Source organism: Lycorma delicatula, chromosome 8, assembly GCF_047948215.1.
Source record: "Lycorma delicatula isolate Av1 chromosome 8, ASM4794821v1, whole genome shotgun sequence".
NCBI lineage: Eukaryota > Metazoa > Arthropoda > Insecta > Hemiptera > Fulgoridae > Lycorma > Lycorma delicatula.
Genome location: NC_134462.1, coordinates 55,122,691 through 55,140,681, shown reverse-complemented (window position 1 = coordinate 55,140,681; position 17,991 = coordinate 55,122,691).

The following is a 17,991-nucleotide window of genomic DNA, read 5'->3' as shown; positions in this document are numbered from 1 at the left end:
TGTAATATATACATGTTTACTCACAATTTCACGCATGACAGTTTAAACGTAAATGATTCATCCCAAGCAAAGTGTAAATTGAACCTGCGTTTAAAACTGTGTACATTCTGTAACATAGCCAGTTTATTTATGAAGGGGGTGTATAATTTTTGTTCGCAAATTATTGTAAATAAAAAATGAGTAGATACCGAGTTACAAACATGCACTATACCAAAAATAAGTAAAAAGCAAAAAATATATATGTATTTTACATGTTTGTTAATTTTCATAAGTTGGAGTTTTAGTAAAATCTTCCTGTTGTTGAGACGCCTATACGTATTACTGAGATTTTTTTCCTATATTTAATCGTGGAAATGGAGGAAGTAGCTGGATCAATTTTTATTTTCCATTATTTTGATAACATTAAATAAAAATCTACGTCTTATTCATCCATGGCCTACTTAAAAATAGTTCACATTTCTTTAATCTGAGAGTAATACCAATAAATTTTTTTTGAGAATTATTAAATCATACTTTTTATAGATATTTTTTAAATATAGTGTACACCTACTCTCAAAGTGGCACATACGAGATCTGTTCAGAAAATACCGAACATTTTTAATTACGCGCCAACGAAGATATTTAGTGACGCCAGGTTGACCGTATTTTAATCCACATAACCTCCTCTGTAACCACATGTTCTTGTATTGTTGATATCTCTTTTAGTTTTTGTGTTATTATTAATTGATTGGAACGTGTTTAAGTGTTAATACAGATTTCTCTAATGTGCGATTTTTGGGAGCAACGATACAATGTAAAATTTTGCGTTAAACTGGGGAAAATATTCACAGAAACATTTCAAGTTTTGAAACAAGCTTACAAAGATGATCCTCTTTTCGTACGCATTGTTAAGAATGGTTTTCACGATGTAAAAGTGCTCGTCAGTCAATTGAAGATGACCCTTGTTCAGGAAGGCCTTCGACTTCAACTGATGATACGTTCCGAATATCAACGATCTGGTGCATGTAAATCACCGATTGACTGTCAGAAAACATGCAGAAGAGGTTAGTAGTTCGATTTTATCAGGCCACGACATTTTGACCGAAAAATTGAACATGCATCGAGTTGCAGCAAAGTTTGTTCTTTGTTTGACTATCAAACAGCAGAAAGAACATCGAGTGGACGCTTGTGGGCAACTTCTTGAATAAGCCAATGACGATGAAACATTCACACAAAGGATCATAATAGGAGACGAAAGCTGGGTTTTTGGCTACGACTTCAAGACAAACCTTCAATCATCACAATGGATTGGAAAGGATCTCCAGGTTCCAAGAAGCACGTTAGTCTCGATCCAGTGTCAAAGTGATACTCTCTGTTTTTTACAGTTTTAAAGGAATTGTGCAAAGGAATTCTTGCCTGTATGTGAAACAGTGAACGGTGTGTACTATTAAGGCGTTTTACAACGGTTACGTAAAAAAATCCGCAAAAAGAGACCGGAGTTGTGGCGAGACAACTTATCACTACGATGATGCGCTCGCACATTCAACTTTGTCAATTCGTCAGTTTTGTGCTAAAAGTCAGATGAATGTTCTCCCCCAGCCACCCTACTCGCTAGACCTGGCTCCTTGCGATTTTTTCTTATTTACAAAATTAAAATCAGTGATGAAAGGACGCCGTTTTGAGACTATTGATAATGTTAAAGCAAATTCGTCACGGACTTTAAAAGCCATTTCACGTGAAACTACCCAGGACTGCTTCGCAAAGTAGAAATACTGCTGGGAAATGTGTTTTAATAAGGGAAAGGAGTACTTTCTAGGTGACAAGGAGCAATACTCTGTAAATTAATAATAATGATTAAAAAAATAGAGTTTGGTTATTTGCTGAACAGATCTCATATATATACATCACTTATATTAGAAATAGCAATTTTGCTCTTTAAAGTAGCGAAATCATCAGTCTTCTAATGTTGGAGTAACAGTAACAGTAACAATGTTGTAACAGTAACAGTAACAGTAACAACAGTAACTAATGTTGGAGTAACAGTAATTTGGAGTAACAGTACAAGATGAAAAGATAAAAATGCTACGATTTGCTGATGATATAGTAATTCTAGCTGAGAGTAAAAAGGATTTAGAAGAAACAATGAACGACATGGATGAAGTCCTACGCAAGATCTACCGCCTGAAAATAAACAAGAACAAAACGAAAGTAATGAAATGTATTAGAAATAACAAAGATGGACCACTGAATGTGAAAATAGGAGGAGAAAAGATTATAGAGGTAGAAGAATTTTGTTATTTGGGAAGATGGACGAAGCAGGAGCGATATAAAATGCCGAATAGTACAGGCCTTCAATCAGAGATATAATTTGTTTAATCAAAAATTAATTTAAATGTCAGGAAAAGATTTTTGAAAGTATATGTTTTGAGCGCAGCTTTATATGGAAGTGAAACTTGGACGATCGGAGTACCTGAGAAGAAAAGATTAGAAGCTTTAGAAATGGGGTGCTATAGGAGAATGTTAAAAATCAGATGGGTGAATAAAGTGACAAATGAAGAGATGTTGCGGCAAATAGAGGAAGAAAGAAGCATTTGTAAAAATATTGTTAAAAGAAGAGACAGACTTATAGGCCGCATATTAAGGCATCCTGGAATAGTCGGTTTAATATCTGAGGGACGAGTAGAAGGAAACAATTGTGCAGGCAGGCAACGTTTGAAATATGTAAAGCAAATTGTTAGGGATGTAGGATGTAGGGGGTATACCGAAATGAAACGACTACCACTAGATAGGGAATCTTGGAGAGCTGCATCAAACCAGTCAAATGACTGAAGACAAAAAAAACAAAATTATTAATGCCTCATCAGTATATACAGCACTTAACTTTGACTAAATATAAAAATTTGCTTAAACTTGATAGGAATTTAGAAATTATTTTGGACAGTTTTATAAAAGAGGAGTTTTTATCAGTTTTACGTGGTTTTAATGAAAATATTGCCTACTCAGTTGTAAACAACAAAAGAGCAATTATAATGTGATAACTCTGCTAACACAAATTATTGGACTAAGTTAGTGGTATGATATACAATTTTAAATGGAAATATAAAATTATATAGGTTCTCAGTACTGTACTTACAATATTTTCCAAGAAAATTGTTAAAAAACCCAAAATATTGGAGTGAATAAGCATACAATTTTAAGTTTTATGGTTTAAGTTTGAACAGCAAAATCGTATAAAATAGGTTTCAGTTGCAGTACTGTTTGAGAAAACTGGGGTGAAAACAAATAAATTGGTATAAAAACCTTGTTTTTTATGTGTGATGTACGAGTAAATTTACTTTGTTTAATGGATAACAAATATATAAAAAGTTTAAACAAAACTTGTAGAGAATTTAATTCTAAACAAAGTAGTTAAGATAAGTTGAATAAAACAGAGAGAAGTTAGAAAAATTTGAGTTTTATTTAGAAACAGTACATTACTACATTTATCAGAAAAATACTTATTTAATGTAAACAATAACCAAATTTTTTTGATGGTGTGAAAAATTTATAAAAAAATATTACTGATAAAAATTGGTGTTAAGAAAAATAATGAAAATTTCACAATAACTGTAAAATTATTTAGAGAATAATGTGTTTATTAATGACAGATATAAATCATAAATTACTATTAATTCATTAATTACTATTAAATCATCAATAGTAATAATATTTATTTGAAAAATTACTATTTCAAAGTTGGAAATAAAATAACAGCTGAACAACAATGCGAAATATTGGGTACTGTGAACTTGTATACTTACGAACTTGAACTTTGAACTTTGAACTTGTATACTTGTATTGTATACTGTGAAATATATTGGGTACTGTAAACTTTTCTGTCTTTAACGAAGGTTTTCTGTGAATTATAGTTTTAACGTAATCGATTTGGTATTGAATTAATTCCGTACTTATTTAAACAGAGGAATACACTGATATGGTATTCATTTTGGGTGTGTATATTGGTAATGCTACAGTTTCTCCAGTAGAATAAGAAATACGCTTTCCAAATCGCAGAATTGCAGATCCCAAAACGATTAGCGCGAATTTTCGCAATCTTTAGGAAACAGATTTACTACCTAGTATTCGTACCAGCTGCGAACTATCTGTCCAACACGATGCTGTTATTGATCAAATTATTATCGATGCAGTTCAGCGCAGTCCAGAAGTCGATACACGATGTCTTTCTAAGCTGATTGGAAGTGCCACATTTGATGGTTTGGAGGACACTTAAAACAAATTTTATCTTATCATAGATGCCAGTTCAACATTACACCCAGGTGACAGTTCGATTTGCTTGAAATTCTGGAACTGGTGGAATAAAAATTGAAAACACTAAAAGTATGTTTTGCATACCGACGAGGCAAATTTCACTCGAGATGGCGTCAACAACTTACCAATGAGCATACATGGGCAGAAGTAAATCTTTATGAAACGATGGAAGATAATTTTCGATTTAGCTTCAATTTATAGTGCTGAATTCTTCACAAACACCCGTTTTGACAGTTAATATTACCAGGCCGCTTAAATTTCTTTCAAAAAGAATTGCCGCAGGTGTTTAAGATGTTCTGTTAGAGTCTTTTGTGCCGTTTCCACTGATTTAAATTATCATTTCCCTGAGGAATGGATAGGTCATGGAGGTTAACATTCCTGGCCAAGATCGCCTGATCTAACACCTTTGCATTTTTGCGTCTGGAGATGAATGAAAATATCAAAAACAAAAATACATTCTCGTGAGGCGTTAATTGTCCGTATTATGGATGCCGCTGAGCAACTTAAGGACAACCCAGAAGAACTAAAACGAGGAAAAAAATAGCACAGAAGCGTGCTAAGAAATTTGTTAAACGTGGTGGACTCGTTTTTGAAAATTTATTATAAACTAGTACTTTTTTGTTGTTTCCGGGAATCACCATCAATTATTACTTCAGTGGATGAATGAGGAACCTTCTACGGGTAGGTAGTTTAATTCCTTTGTTAGTTAGCCACTTTCAGTCTTGCTTAAGACTCGGTCAGATGTGTTTTGTTTTGAGTTCATTAACTAGTAGTACACCGATGGGAATGTCACTCGTGGCATTCTGGCTGAGGCGAACTGGAATATGACAAAGCCGAGGTTTCGAAGATAACCTCCGGTAAAATCCATAAGGGCTTGTAACGGAGAGGTTGGTGGAGGGTGTCTTCACCTACGGGGTCAGGATGAATAAGGATATGTATGAGTTTAAGTGAAGAGTAGTCTTGTACAGTCTCAGGTCGACCATTTCTGAGATGTGTGGTTAATTGAAATCCAACCAAAAAACAAAAGTATTCACGATCTAGTATTCAAATCCATATAAAAGTAACTCTCTTTACTAGGATTTGAACGTTGGAACTCTCGACTTCTAGTTCAGCTGATTTGCGAAGACGCGTTCACCAGTAGGTGGTTTTGTAAACTAGCACTTGTAATACATTTCGGTGTAGTGTACTGTTTATAAATAAACTTCGAATTTTTTAAAATTTTCTTTATTTTTTCAACTTCTGTTGGACAATTTTATTCAGAATTAAATTCTCTAAAATTTTTTGTTTAGAAGTTTAATGTGTTTATTACCCATTTAACAAAGAGACATAAAAACAGGTTTTTACCCCAATTTATTGGTTTTCATCTCAGGTTTCTTAATAACTGCTGCAGATACGGTTATGGGATTTATTTTGTTAGATTTTCCAGGTCAATGACCACAAGTCACTAATTCTACCCCTTAAACAACGTCTTAAAAGTTTCGTACGACTTCATTTCACCGGAGTAACTGAAATCCGAGCGAAATTTTCACTATCCGTAACTTGCAAACGAAGTATTTTAGGACATATGTTTATATGTACTTTTTTCATAATTTTCACCTGTAGAGTAGGTTATGAAAGTCTCTGTAGAACTTATATATATGCAACCGTCAAATTCTAGCGTTTTCTTGTTTTTTTTTATTTATTTACTTCACATATGTTCCAGTATATGTTTTTCATATAATAATTCAAAATCCTACGGTATTTCTGGCGCAAATTTTTTTAATTAGGTTGGTAAATAAGTTCATTATTTATTCGTGATGTAAATGTAAGCTTAGTGTATATCAAAGTATGTGCTCCTTATAAAAAAAACTACAAGAGGTTTGCGGGGAAACCGTCAACCTGTCCTGGGTTGGCGGTGAAATCCAATTTAATAAGAATTCCTATATGATAGAATTTAGCAAAAGAATTAGAATTTAAAATTTAAAAAAAAAAAAAATTTTTTATGATATGAAGTATTTTCCTATATGATAAGAATTTAGCTTTTCTGATTAAGCTTCGATCCATCTGCGTTCTACACTTTGTGTCAGGCAGCATTTAGATGCTACTATGATACATGTAGAAGAGTATGTAATAAGTAAAAAACGTAAAAATCGAATACATTAATCGATACATAAGAGATTCATGAAAACGTGAAATCATAAATGTAAAATGTATTATTTAATATATATATATATGTATATACACATAAATTATGAATATAAAGAAAAAAAATGATGATAAATTTTTAAAAGATATTTATTGTTTTTACTTCATTTTATTTTTAAACAGCAGAAATATTAGATTGTTATCCAATGAATGAATATTCCTTCCATTATATTTTGTCCTTTTATTATAGAAGTATCCAAAATAAAATGATAATAACAATAAACCTTAAACAGAACCACTTAAGCAGAGAAAGATAGATAACGTGGTAGATAAAAACGAATAAAAAGGGAGGAGAAAGATAGAGTGATAAAGTATGAAAAAAAAAGAAATGTCATTACACTTCTTTTAGAATATTACTCCCATTGTTTCTTATGGAGTCGTTTAGATGTAGCATGCGAGCGACTTCATTCATAAAACTTTACAAAATTGAATTGAATCGACAAAGCATTTGAAGTGTGTTGAACAAAAGGAGTATAAAAAGCAAGCGCAAAAGCACAGACGGACGGATATTGTGCAGGAAACACAAAACAGAAAAGCTATTTTGCAATTTTGTATTACCAGTACTTTTAATAAAATTGAATTTAATTACGTTAATGTAATCCAGTATATTTGAATATATTAAACAAATTTTATAATATATTACAATAGGTAATAACAATCTTATTTGATATTTCTAATCTGATAATTAAAAAAAAATATACACTAATTCTAAATTAGTTTAAAATATATTATTACGATAAACAAGGAAAATGAATTACATTTTTAAATTACGAATTTCTAAAACTGAAAAAACACACATATATATATATATATATTTTTTTTTTGTTTAATATTTGTAATCGGTTAAGTAGGTAAAACCCATAAATAAATTTCATCAAAATAAGCAAGCGGAAAGGATTTCCTTGTAACAGATTAATTAAATACATTCTATAAACATCAATAACAAATAAAATATAATATATACAATAATAAATTATAGACAATTAAGCACTGGCATCCACACAAAGTACAGTAATAATAAAACCACAAAGTAAAAGAAAAAATAACATAAAAATAATTGAAACCGGAAACATAAGCGATCATGAACCTGAATATAAATACAAATGATGCATAACTCAAGAATAGAAAACCCGGTCTGGAGTATCACTTTCAAGTTCCTAGATCTAATACATGTAGCCGCTTTAACCACCTAAAATTTTCACCATTGTCCAAGAGGTTAACTACCATGTGGTTAATATGCTCATTTTTCACTTGGTTGCCAATCGATTGACTTCTTTCCGAATATATACGATAAGTACGAATAGATTTCAGTGTTTCGAATCAATCATGGCGCCTGCGTTATGGATTTTGCAAATTTATTCTGGAAGCGCTGAATAGTATCTATGTTACTGGTACTTTTCGTACCTCAGAGTTGGATTCCGGATGACAAATCAGTTTTGGGATCACTTTGTGGCTTGTTAGATATGGGCAATTTACACGGATTTGAATACTAGATCGTGGATACCGGTGTTCTTTGGTGGTTGGGTTTCAATTAACCACACATCTCAGGAATGGTCGAACTGAGAATGTACAAGACTACATTTCATTTACACTCATATATATCATCGTCATTAATCCTCTGAAGAATTATCTAAACGGTAGTTACCGGAGGTTAAAAGGGAAAAAGAAAGATGGACAATTAAGATTTCCTTCCTATTAAATAAAATAGCTCCTTAAATTTGAAATCTTGTGCTTCCTCTTTATTTAATTATGAATCTGTTAGACAACGATCTAAGTGAATAACTAAATTCCTAACACTTTTAACTCGCGGAATGTAAATCTCATCTAAATGGATTGCTGGGCAGTCACTCCTTCTCATCGTGAATGTCATATGAGTTGACTGCACTTGATTCACATTTATTTTCCATTTCTTCAACCACCCGGCTAGATGGTCCAATCCCGATTGCAATTAAGCTGAGGCTGGAGATAAATCATCATCGATAGTCACGATTGCCGTGCAATGGTGGTATCGTCCGTAACCGTTCGCAAGACGAAATAGAGAATCGGTTCCAACACTGAGCCCAGACGAACACCCGAAGAAAAGTCAAAGAAATCAGATAACACTTCCTTCTATTTAATTTCGGAAAAGTGTTCGTTCAGGTAACTACGCAGTATCAAATGGAATGATTGACATAATTCATTTTTAATTTGTACAACAGACCTTCTTTCTTTGTCTGTTAGCCTCCGGAACCAGCGTAAGATATTAGTTCAGAGGATGAATGAGGATGATATTTATGAATGTAAATGAAATGTAGTTTATACAGTCTCAGGTCTACAATTTCTGAGGTGTGTGGTTAATTGAAAGCCAACCACCAAAGAACACCGGTATTCAAATCCGTATAAAAGTAACTGCCTTTTATAGCAGAAAAATAGACCTAATCGAACGTTTGCTGGACATGTATAAAGGTAGCAGAACAAATTTTTTCTCTTTTAAGCATTTGATGACAATACAAATAATATTATTTAATAATAATTTAAAAACTTGACATTTGATGATAATTCTGGATATAAGAAGGTATGAACTAATTTGGGTTAATTTTTCTTTTAAAAACATTTGTAAGCGTATTTTAATAGGAAGAAATTAATGACAACTTAATAAACTTATATAATATAAAACTCCAATAATAGTCGCGGATGAAATCTGCCCTATCTTCAAACGTATTGGTAGAAATAAAATCCTTCACCGCTGGTGGATGTATGTATTAAAATATAATAGAGTTGTATACTAAACTCATTTCCCGAGTCGGGTAGTTCTTTTAGAAACTCGTACCTGTTCTTAAGTAGCTTTTAAATTTTAGTAAAAAAATATTTTTTGTAAAATCACATTAAAGGAAGTTGGTAATTAGTTGTAATTTTTTTGATGACTTCTCAAAATGTTGTGTAAGGCTTGGATACCTTTTGTGTGGAAAAAGCTCAATTTCTTCTGTTTGAGTAGTCAATCTCATATTGCAGTTCCTCCTGTAAGGGGTAAATCGTACTTTCTTATCGACTACTCTTTTTTTATCGTCTTTGATTCCTTATTCTTTATTTAGGGTTTTGTATATGTAGATCAACACTGTTAGATTAAGGGTACCGTGATCTTGTTAATCGAGTTTATCCTTAGTGTAATGTGATAGAAGAAAGCCAAGGAATTTATTTTTTCTGGTGAATGAAATATAAAGCATTAGGGCCACAAATATTAAGCTGAAGTATATAAAGTTAAAAAAATAATAAGAAGTAGTTTACTATAATGCATGGATTCTCGTGCCGAGTACTAATAATTTGTTTTTTTAATTATAAGAATTGTTGTGTGCGGCTACACATTAAAAACATTGAGCTGACCTAAGTAATTATCTTATTAGATCTTGTTGTATTGAATTTAAGGCGATTTTTATACATGTTGCAAATAAATAAATAAATGAGTGAAGTTCATAGCGTATAATCTGCAAAATACGGAAACAGGTCGTGGAGTAATATGCAAAGTAGGTAGTACTTGAACAAGTTAGGTTATTTATTAAGTTAAACAGAACTGATTCTTTAAAGTGTTTGTGAACATATTTAATTTTTAGAAATCACGTTCATTTATGCTGATTAATTAAATACTTTCCATCATTATTATTATTATTACTTTTGTGTAACGGGGTTGTCATTTTTCTGGTGATTAATTTTTATTTACAGATAGTATACGTTTGGGATTATTGCTATAATTATTTACAGTTAAAATTGTTAGTACATAATCCCTACTATCATTCAATCTTGTCTACTTGACTTGATATCACATTAAAGTATAAAATTATAGCTTTTTGTATGAGAACGGTATGGAAAAGGAATTTAGCTGGTGGTATTTCCATGGTTAGAAATAAAGATAAAACGTTTTAAAGCCGAGAAGTTGTTTGTGGGTCTGTAGCAGTAGCAGATATTGGTAGAAAAAAAGGGGATATATCATACTGGTAGGTTTGGTGCTATTTTCCAGGTGTGTGTGTGTATGCGTGCGCGTGTGGGTTTAGGTGTAAGCGTATATTCATACATATTATATCTATAGGCTATATACATGTTTCAACTGTATTTTTGTGGACTATATATTTGTATATGTAGTAGTAAAAAAAAGAAGAAATAGTTGACAACAATGCTGTGCAATAGAATCTAAAAGAAGCAGTTACACATTGCATAAATACTCAAAACTATGAAAAATCTACAATCGCAAACATAACACACACGTAGACAAACACACATGTGGAACATTCTCTCCGCTCATTTCATTTCCTTTACCATCCATACCCTTCACTTTACCATTTTCTTTCTTCGCATCACCACTTATAACAAAACAGACGTACTTTTCTCCTGTGTTTTCCATTTCCATTATTTTCTTCTGTTTGTTCCACAATAAAACCCTCATGTAATATAAACTCGTATTTATATACATACATTCATATACATATTTCAATATTTATGATATATCGTAACCCGAATTAATTAGATTCATGCTGGCCTGCTTAAAGTATATTAAGCGTGTTATACGATATGAGGAATCCTTTCAAGGCCTTGTAATCTGATTGATTTAAATGTAAATAATATAAAGATACAAATTATTTTATTTTTAGCCCAATAAATATTATTTACTTCATTAAGTGAATGTAAAACAAAACTCAAAAACAATAAAAATGTATTCTTTATTAATCAATAAATGTGCTGTATTCATAACGAGAAATTATTGATTTAGAACGATCACTAATGGATTTTATTTTGAATCTATTTAAGGGTTCTTAAATATTAATAAGTAAAAAAAATACAATACTTTAAATGTTAAAAAATTTGTATTGAGCAGAATATGAGCTTTTGCAGTTAAAATGACTGCACTAATTTTCAAGATATAATTATTAAACAATTCGTTTCATTTATTTTAATAAAGTTGTTTACTCTTAATCAACGGTTACAAAGAATACCATTTCCAATGCCTTTAACTTTGTTAATATCTTTTACCATATCGGCACGTTACCACCTCTTATCAAGTAAGGGAGAAAATTGATGTTCTAATTTTGTGTCGCAATTTATAGGTCTGTTATTGTGAGAAAATTATTACTTAGTTTGATACTAATTTACAATACTAGAATTAACAATAAATAAAAACAATTAATATTTAATCGAATTGAACGTAAAGTGGAAGACATGAAAACAGACACAAAATTATATCATCAATTTTCTGCCATAACTCGGCTATTTGTAAACAGATTTAAACAAATAAAATGTCATTTTGTTCACAATAAAAGGCTTAATATTTTAGATACTAACATAAATTTTGAAGAAACTAACATTTATGGAGAAATAACGGATTGAAAAATAAACATGACCGCCATTTTGTAATTTACGAAGATATTTAAGTCCTGATTTTTTGCTAATTTAGAACTTTATTACCAAGACGCTTACCAAATAATAATGTGATTACTCTGTCCGAACTTGAGATATAAATTTGTATATAAAAATAAAAAAATGGTGGACAGCGGGAGAACGAAGGAGAAATTGTCATTTTTCCTAAGAATATTTTTTGTTTAGTTTTACAAGTAGAATCCGAAAAAGTATAGCCAGTTCATCATTTTAGAAACATTCTCTGTATGTAATTCAGGAGAAATGTGAAGTCATTTGAGAAGAGCATGAAATAAGGAAACACGCTCATTAACACATTTCTCCGAAAACTCTCGGTTATTGAGTTACGGCTAGCAAAAAATTTCGCCCGGATTTCAGTTTTCTCTATGAAATGAGGTCATACTGATATTTTTAAGACTTTACAGAAGGGCTAACTAAAGTTGATGATTTCTTTTGTTTTCTAACCTGACAAACTGAATAAAATAGGTTACAAAAACTGAATCTCCCGTAGTTTTCATGATATTCAATGTAAAAAAGAAAAATACGGTGACTAAAAACACGTTTTTTTTTAGATTTTAAATACAATAACTTTTTGTTAAATCACTAACAAATGCGTAAATTTTACTACCCAAACTCGGAAAGAATTTAACTCTGAGAAAACTGATGTAATAAGATCTAAAAAAGAAACAAAAAAAGGATCAACTTCTATTATTAGAAACAAAACGGTACAAAACTTAATAGAAAAACTTTATGAATTTTTTTAGTAAAATAAATTTCACATTTGAAAAATTAAAGTACTTTTAATTTAATTTATAAAAAAATTACTGACTGTGGTTTATATTCTATTAGGTTACAATAAATGTTCGAAATTTCTTTCGTTGACATCGATGCACTTTTCAACTTGTTTTTTTACATCTTGTGTTGCCAACCTGTGCATATTCGCCTTCCTTAATGAGGGCAGCAGCATTCAGAACTAGAGGGATCAAGTCACTGCGTATACGTCTACTCTATACTTGTATGCCTCGCATTTCATCCATCCCCATAAACAGTAATCTAAGTGAGTAAGCTACGGTGATCTTGGAGGCTAATTTACTGAATCTCTAGATCCAACCCATTTATCAGTAAATTTTTCATCAAAGAATTGTCCTACTTAATTCGAGAAATGTGTTGTTGCTTCATCAAGCTGATAGTATATTTCAATTGGTTTTGCCTGTGACAACTTTTCAAGCGCTGTAAGAAATTCAATTCCAGATATGTTTTTCTCCTGACTCGTTGTTTTAATATAAAAGGGTATATCAACTGATTGTCGATCATGTCATACAAAACGTTCACCAAAAATCCTTGCTAAAAAATTTGAGTCGACAATAGAACTTGGGTTTTCTTCAGACCACCGATGTGGTTGTGCTATTACAGGTAAAATTAGCTTTGTCCGAAAATAATATGAACAGATTTAAGTGGTAAATGTACAATCCTAGTCACCGTGACAGCTCATCATGCATGGTCACCGTGCTGGAGGTGTTGTTCGAAATTCATGAGGATGTACTCCTTTATGTAAATTTCCTCCTCCTTTTTGTAATACTCCTTTTTGGAATGTTGAATCTAGAAATTCTTTATGTGCTCGTTGTCGGACTAAACTGTACCACCTGCAGAATATTTACCCTTTCATCACCATGTTGATGTTCAGATGAAATATGAGCGCTAGTAACATTCTCACTAAAGTTATTAAAAATTCTACTCTTTACTGTTTGGAAATAATTGTTATTGTTACTGTTTGCTAATTTTTATTGTTGTTTGTTTGTTAATTGTTTTTGTTGTTGTGGAATAATTGTTATAATTGTTTGTTACATTGTTATTCTTTATCGCAGCTGGAGAACTTTCATCGTAAAAGCCGCACCAAAAATTCCGCGTCTCTTAACTCGTGCAGAATAGCATTCGTGCAGAATGCTATTCTGCACGAGTTAAGAGATGCGGAATTTTTCATAATAAAATCTCACTTTTTTAAATTCAGATTCAATGGGAAAAATTTAGGTACCGTTTAGAATACAACAAACACAAATATGCTACACACTTGATTCTCAAAAATAATTAAACGATCAAAATTATGTTATAAACAACTAAACGGCCTAACGTTTATTATTAACACGAACCATAATTTTATCACAACAATGAAAAGTATTCGTATTAATTTCGGAGCGTACAGTTAGTATTCCAAACCTAATTTTTCAAAAGTCTAAATTTATTGGACTAAATACAGTTGTTCTTTAATTTTTACAAATTTATACATTTTTTCTTTTAAGTTTTGTTTTTAATAATAGAAGCTGATTTTATTTTGTTTCTTTTTTATATTTTATTACATAATTTTCTCAGATTAAATTATTTACAAGTTTGGATATGGATAGTAAAATTTACGGATTTATTAGTCGTTCAACTAATGATATTTGACTAGATTTTTTATGTTATTGTACTTCAAACCTAAAAAAAACCTGTTCTTTGTCATCGATTTTTCCCATATTACGTTGAATATCATAAAAACTATGGAAGATAAAGATACGGAATCTGTTTTACTAGATTCTTCAAGCCAACAAACATAAGAAACTAACCCAAAGTTTACCCTTTATATAATGCCATAAAAATGTCACTGTGTTCTCATTTCACCAGGCGAACTGAAATTCGGGCAAAATCTTTCACTAGCCATAACTCAAGCAATCTTTGGACAAATGTTTATGTGTTCTTTTTTCCTTATTTCAAGTTCTCGAATCAGTTCCAATATTACTTCTCTTTCCTCCCAAATCACTTATATATATATTATATAAAGAGAGGAAACATTATATGTTAGAAAAAATCTCAAAAATCGCTGAACTAATCACTATCAAGTTTTAACAGTAGCTGTATTATGTAATCCGGAGCGTCATAGTCTATATAAAGATGAACAATTATTTATTAAAAAGGCGTGAATAATAAATAATCCGTTACGGTACTGCACTTCTCATTCGGGCCGCTTAATTATCATGCTCCTTTCTTATGGCAACCCGCTCCCAAGATATTTTTCAATAGATGTCTTATTGAAATTCAAGACAGCATGTCGTGAGTGATTCATAATCAACGCCAAGCAAAAACTACTTAATATAAATTAATGAGAATTTGTATAAACGTTCCTGTTACGGTGTAAGTACACAAAGGAAGAATTTTTTTAAATTCCGAGCTTAAAAAGATTAAAATAGATTTTTGGATTATTTTTGAAACCCGGCTCTGTAACAAATAATCTGATTTTTAACCTGATTAACCTGATTTTTAGTGAGTGTAATCTTAATGTGAATAAACCAATTTCTAAATATTTTAAATTCGACCGCGAAAAGGGTGAAGTAAGGTAAAAAAAAAATTAAACAAAGATTGCAAATTTTCCTTATCCTAGCTTTTATAACCAAAGTATTCAGTAGATTTGAGCTTGCAAATACTCTTCAGAAAAATAATTATGAAATAAGTTTTGGGATTTTTGAATTCCAATTTTGTTAAGGGTTGCGACGATATGGAAGATATGGGATCTGTTTTATTAGATTCCTTAGGTCAACAAACATAAGACACCATCAAAATTTACTCTGTGTGGCGGCTCAACAAATAAAGCCATTTCCACCGTTACTATTTGTTTTTGGCTGCACCTACTTCAGGTTACTTGACTATAAGACAAAATAAAAAAAAATTACCGCAACGGGAAACACAAGTAACCATACTGGCTAACCTACGACAGGGAACTAGTATATATATATATATATATATATATATATATAAATAACTTTTTCCACCAAGTACAGAATAAAATTAAATTGGTTATGACATTTACCTTAAATCATTATATATACACAAGAGTAGTACTTTCACAATTTTCTCGCATCTTCAGTTGATACAATCTTTTTATTGTTAACGTAAAATTACATATTATAAATACACACAATTAACAAAATATATATATATATATATATATATATATATATATATTCTTAAAATCATACATAGTAATATAATATTTGCCAAATCGCACACACATATTCATTCTTTTTAACATATTTATCATTTTATCTTTTAATTAATATTTTTATTATTTGACGAAATATTTTATATATGGAATTTTGTAATTTTAATCTTGATTACAAAATTTTATATCTAAATTTTTAGCAAATTCTGCTTTATTGTATTTATCAAGAATTTATATTTTCTTACTGGTGTGTATTTATAATACGTAATTTTACGTGAACAATAAAAAAGACTGTATCTTCAGTAAAAGAAGATGCAGAAAATCGTGAAAGTACCCTTGTGTATATATATTGATATAACGTAAATGTCATCCTACCAAATTTAATTTTATTTTGTACTCTTGGTGGATCAAGTTATTTATTTTTATTTGTGTAATAGTATAGCGGAATATGAGTTTTAAAATTGGCTTAAAAAAAAAAAAAATATATATATATATATATATATATATATATACACACACACTCTCTAATGTACAATTCAATTTTACTCATATTTGTGTATAAAATAATAATTTTTAACACTTTTGTTTAGGTAACTGATGTAGAGATATACAAAATAAAGTTACTATTATCATCTACATAAATAAAAATGTAAATGTTAGTTTGTTCAAAATCTTAAATCTTCGAAAGTTCTTCACCGATTGCTCTGAAATTTTTGCACAATGTTGCGTTTAAATACGCTCTTGTTTTTATATACCTACTATTTATATACCTAAGATGTCACACCTGTGACGGATAAAAACATGCTTTTTTAAAACAGCGCTATCTGTTGGACGTAAAAGCAACACACACTATACTAAATATTTTACAATTCCATTTCAATGTTTCCGATATGTGTGTCGGTTATAGTCTAAAAAACTACTGGAACGATTTACACGCGGGGAAAAGGTAGAAAGGGAAGAACCGGAAAAGGGAAAAATCGAAAAAGATATATTGGGTACAAAGGGTATTTTGGAAAAAGGGAAAACTGGGAAAAGGAAAAACGTGAAAAGAGAAAAAAGAAATGGAAAGGGAGAAAGAGGAAGGGAAACGGGAAATAAGGGAAAGATAAATGGGGAAAGAAATGGAGAGGGGATAAAAATGGGAAATGAAAACGGGAATGGAGGAATGTGGTAAAAGGATGATGGAAAAGGAAAAGAGGAAATGGGGAAAATGAAAGTGGAAACGGAAAAGGAGTGTTGGGAAATGGAGTAAAAGGGAAAGTTTAAATTTTGTGAAGTTCCGTCATGTTCATTTTTTAATGTTTTATCAAACTTTCAATTGTGTTCATTTATCTATATATCTATATATAGATATATATATATATATATTCAAATATAGTCTGCTAGTTATAAATGTAATACCGTGGTTAAATATTTTTTCCATTAAGAATCCTGAGTTATTCAATTACCAAATTACTTTATATTGGTAGAATACTTAAATTTCTATAACAATCTACACATCATCAAAATACGTAATATTAAAGTATTATAATTAGACTAGAGTTTCCTTGGTTATCTTATTATGTAATAATTATATGTAAATTCTTTGACTTTGACAGTCAATCCTCCTCTTCTAAAAGTCGGTCTTTTTCCTATTTCAAACGATTTGTAATGTGAAACTCTTAGTGCAAAGTACGAGTAGATTCATATGCTGTTGTTAAATATAGCACTATACGTAACTTTTAACTTGTTTTATTATACATTATAATTTAGCAACAGTCAGTCTTCCTCAACATACTTAATATGTACAAATATACGTAGGCTCTTATTATTTAAAGTTGAACACCAGGTTAAAAATATGAAAATTCGCCGGCATCAGTTGAGGTATCAGTATTGGATGTTTTCATAGCAACATAATTATCATGTGTACCGCTTTTCTCAGTTTAGAGATATCGAATCATAAAACAACATTAATTCATTATAAACTAGCTACTATTTTTATTTAAAAGTCGTTAGGAAATTATTTTTGTTTTTTTTCGTGTTTGTTGATTCCAGTGAAAGTGTGTAGTATTATTCAATACTGAAATTACTTACTCAAACAGTAACATCTCTCTCTTTCCATCATTCAATCTGAGTAACATAGAAGTAATCAAACGTTATACCTGTATCTTTTCTGTTACAAAAAATGTTTC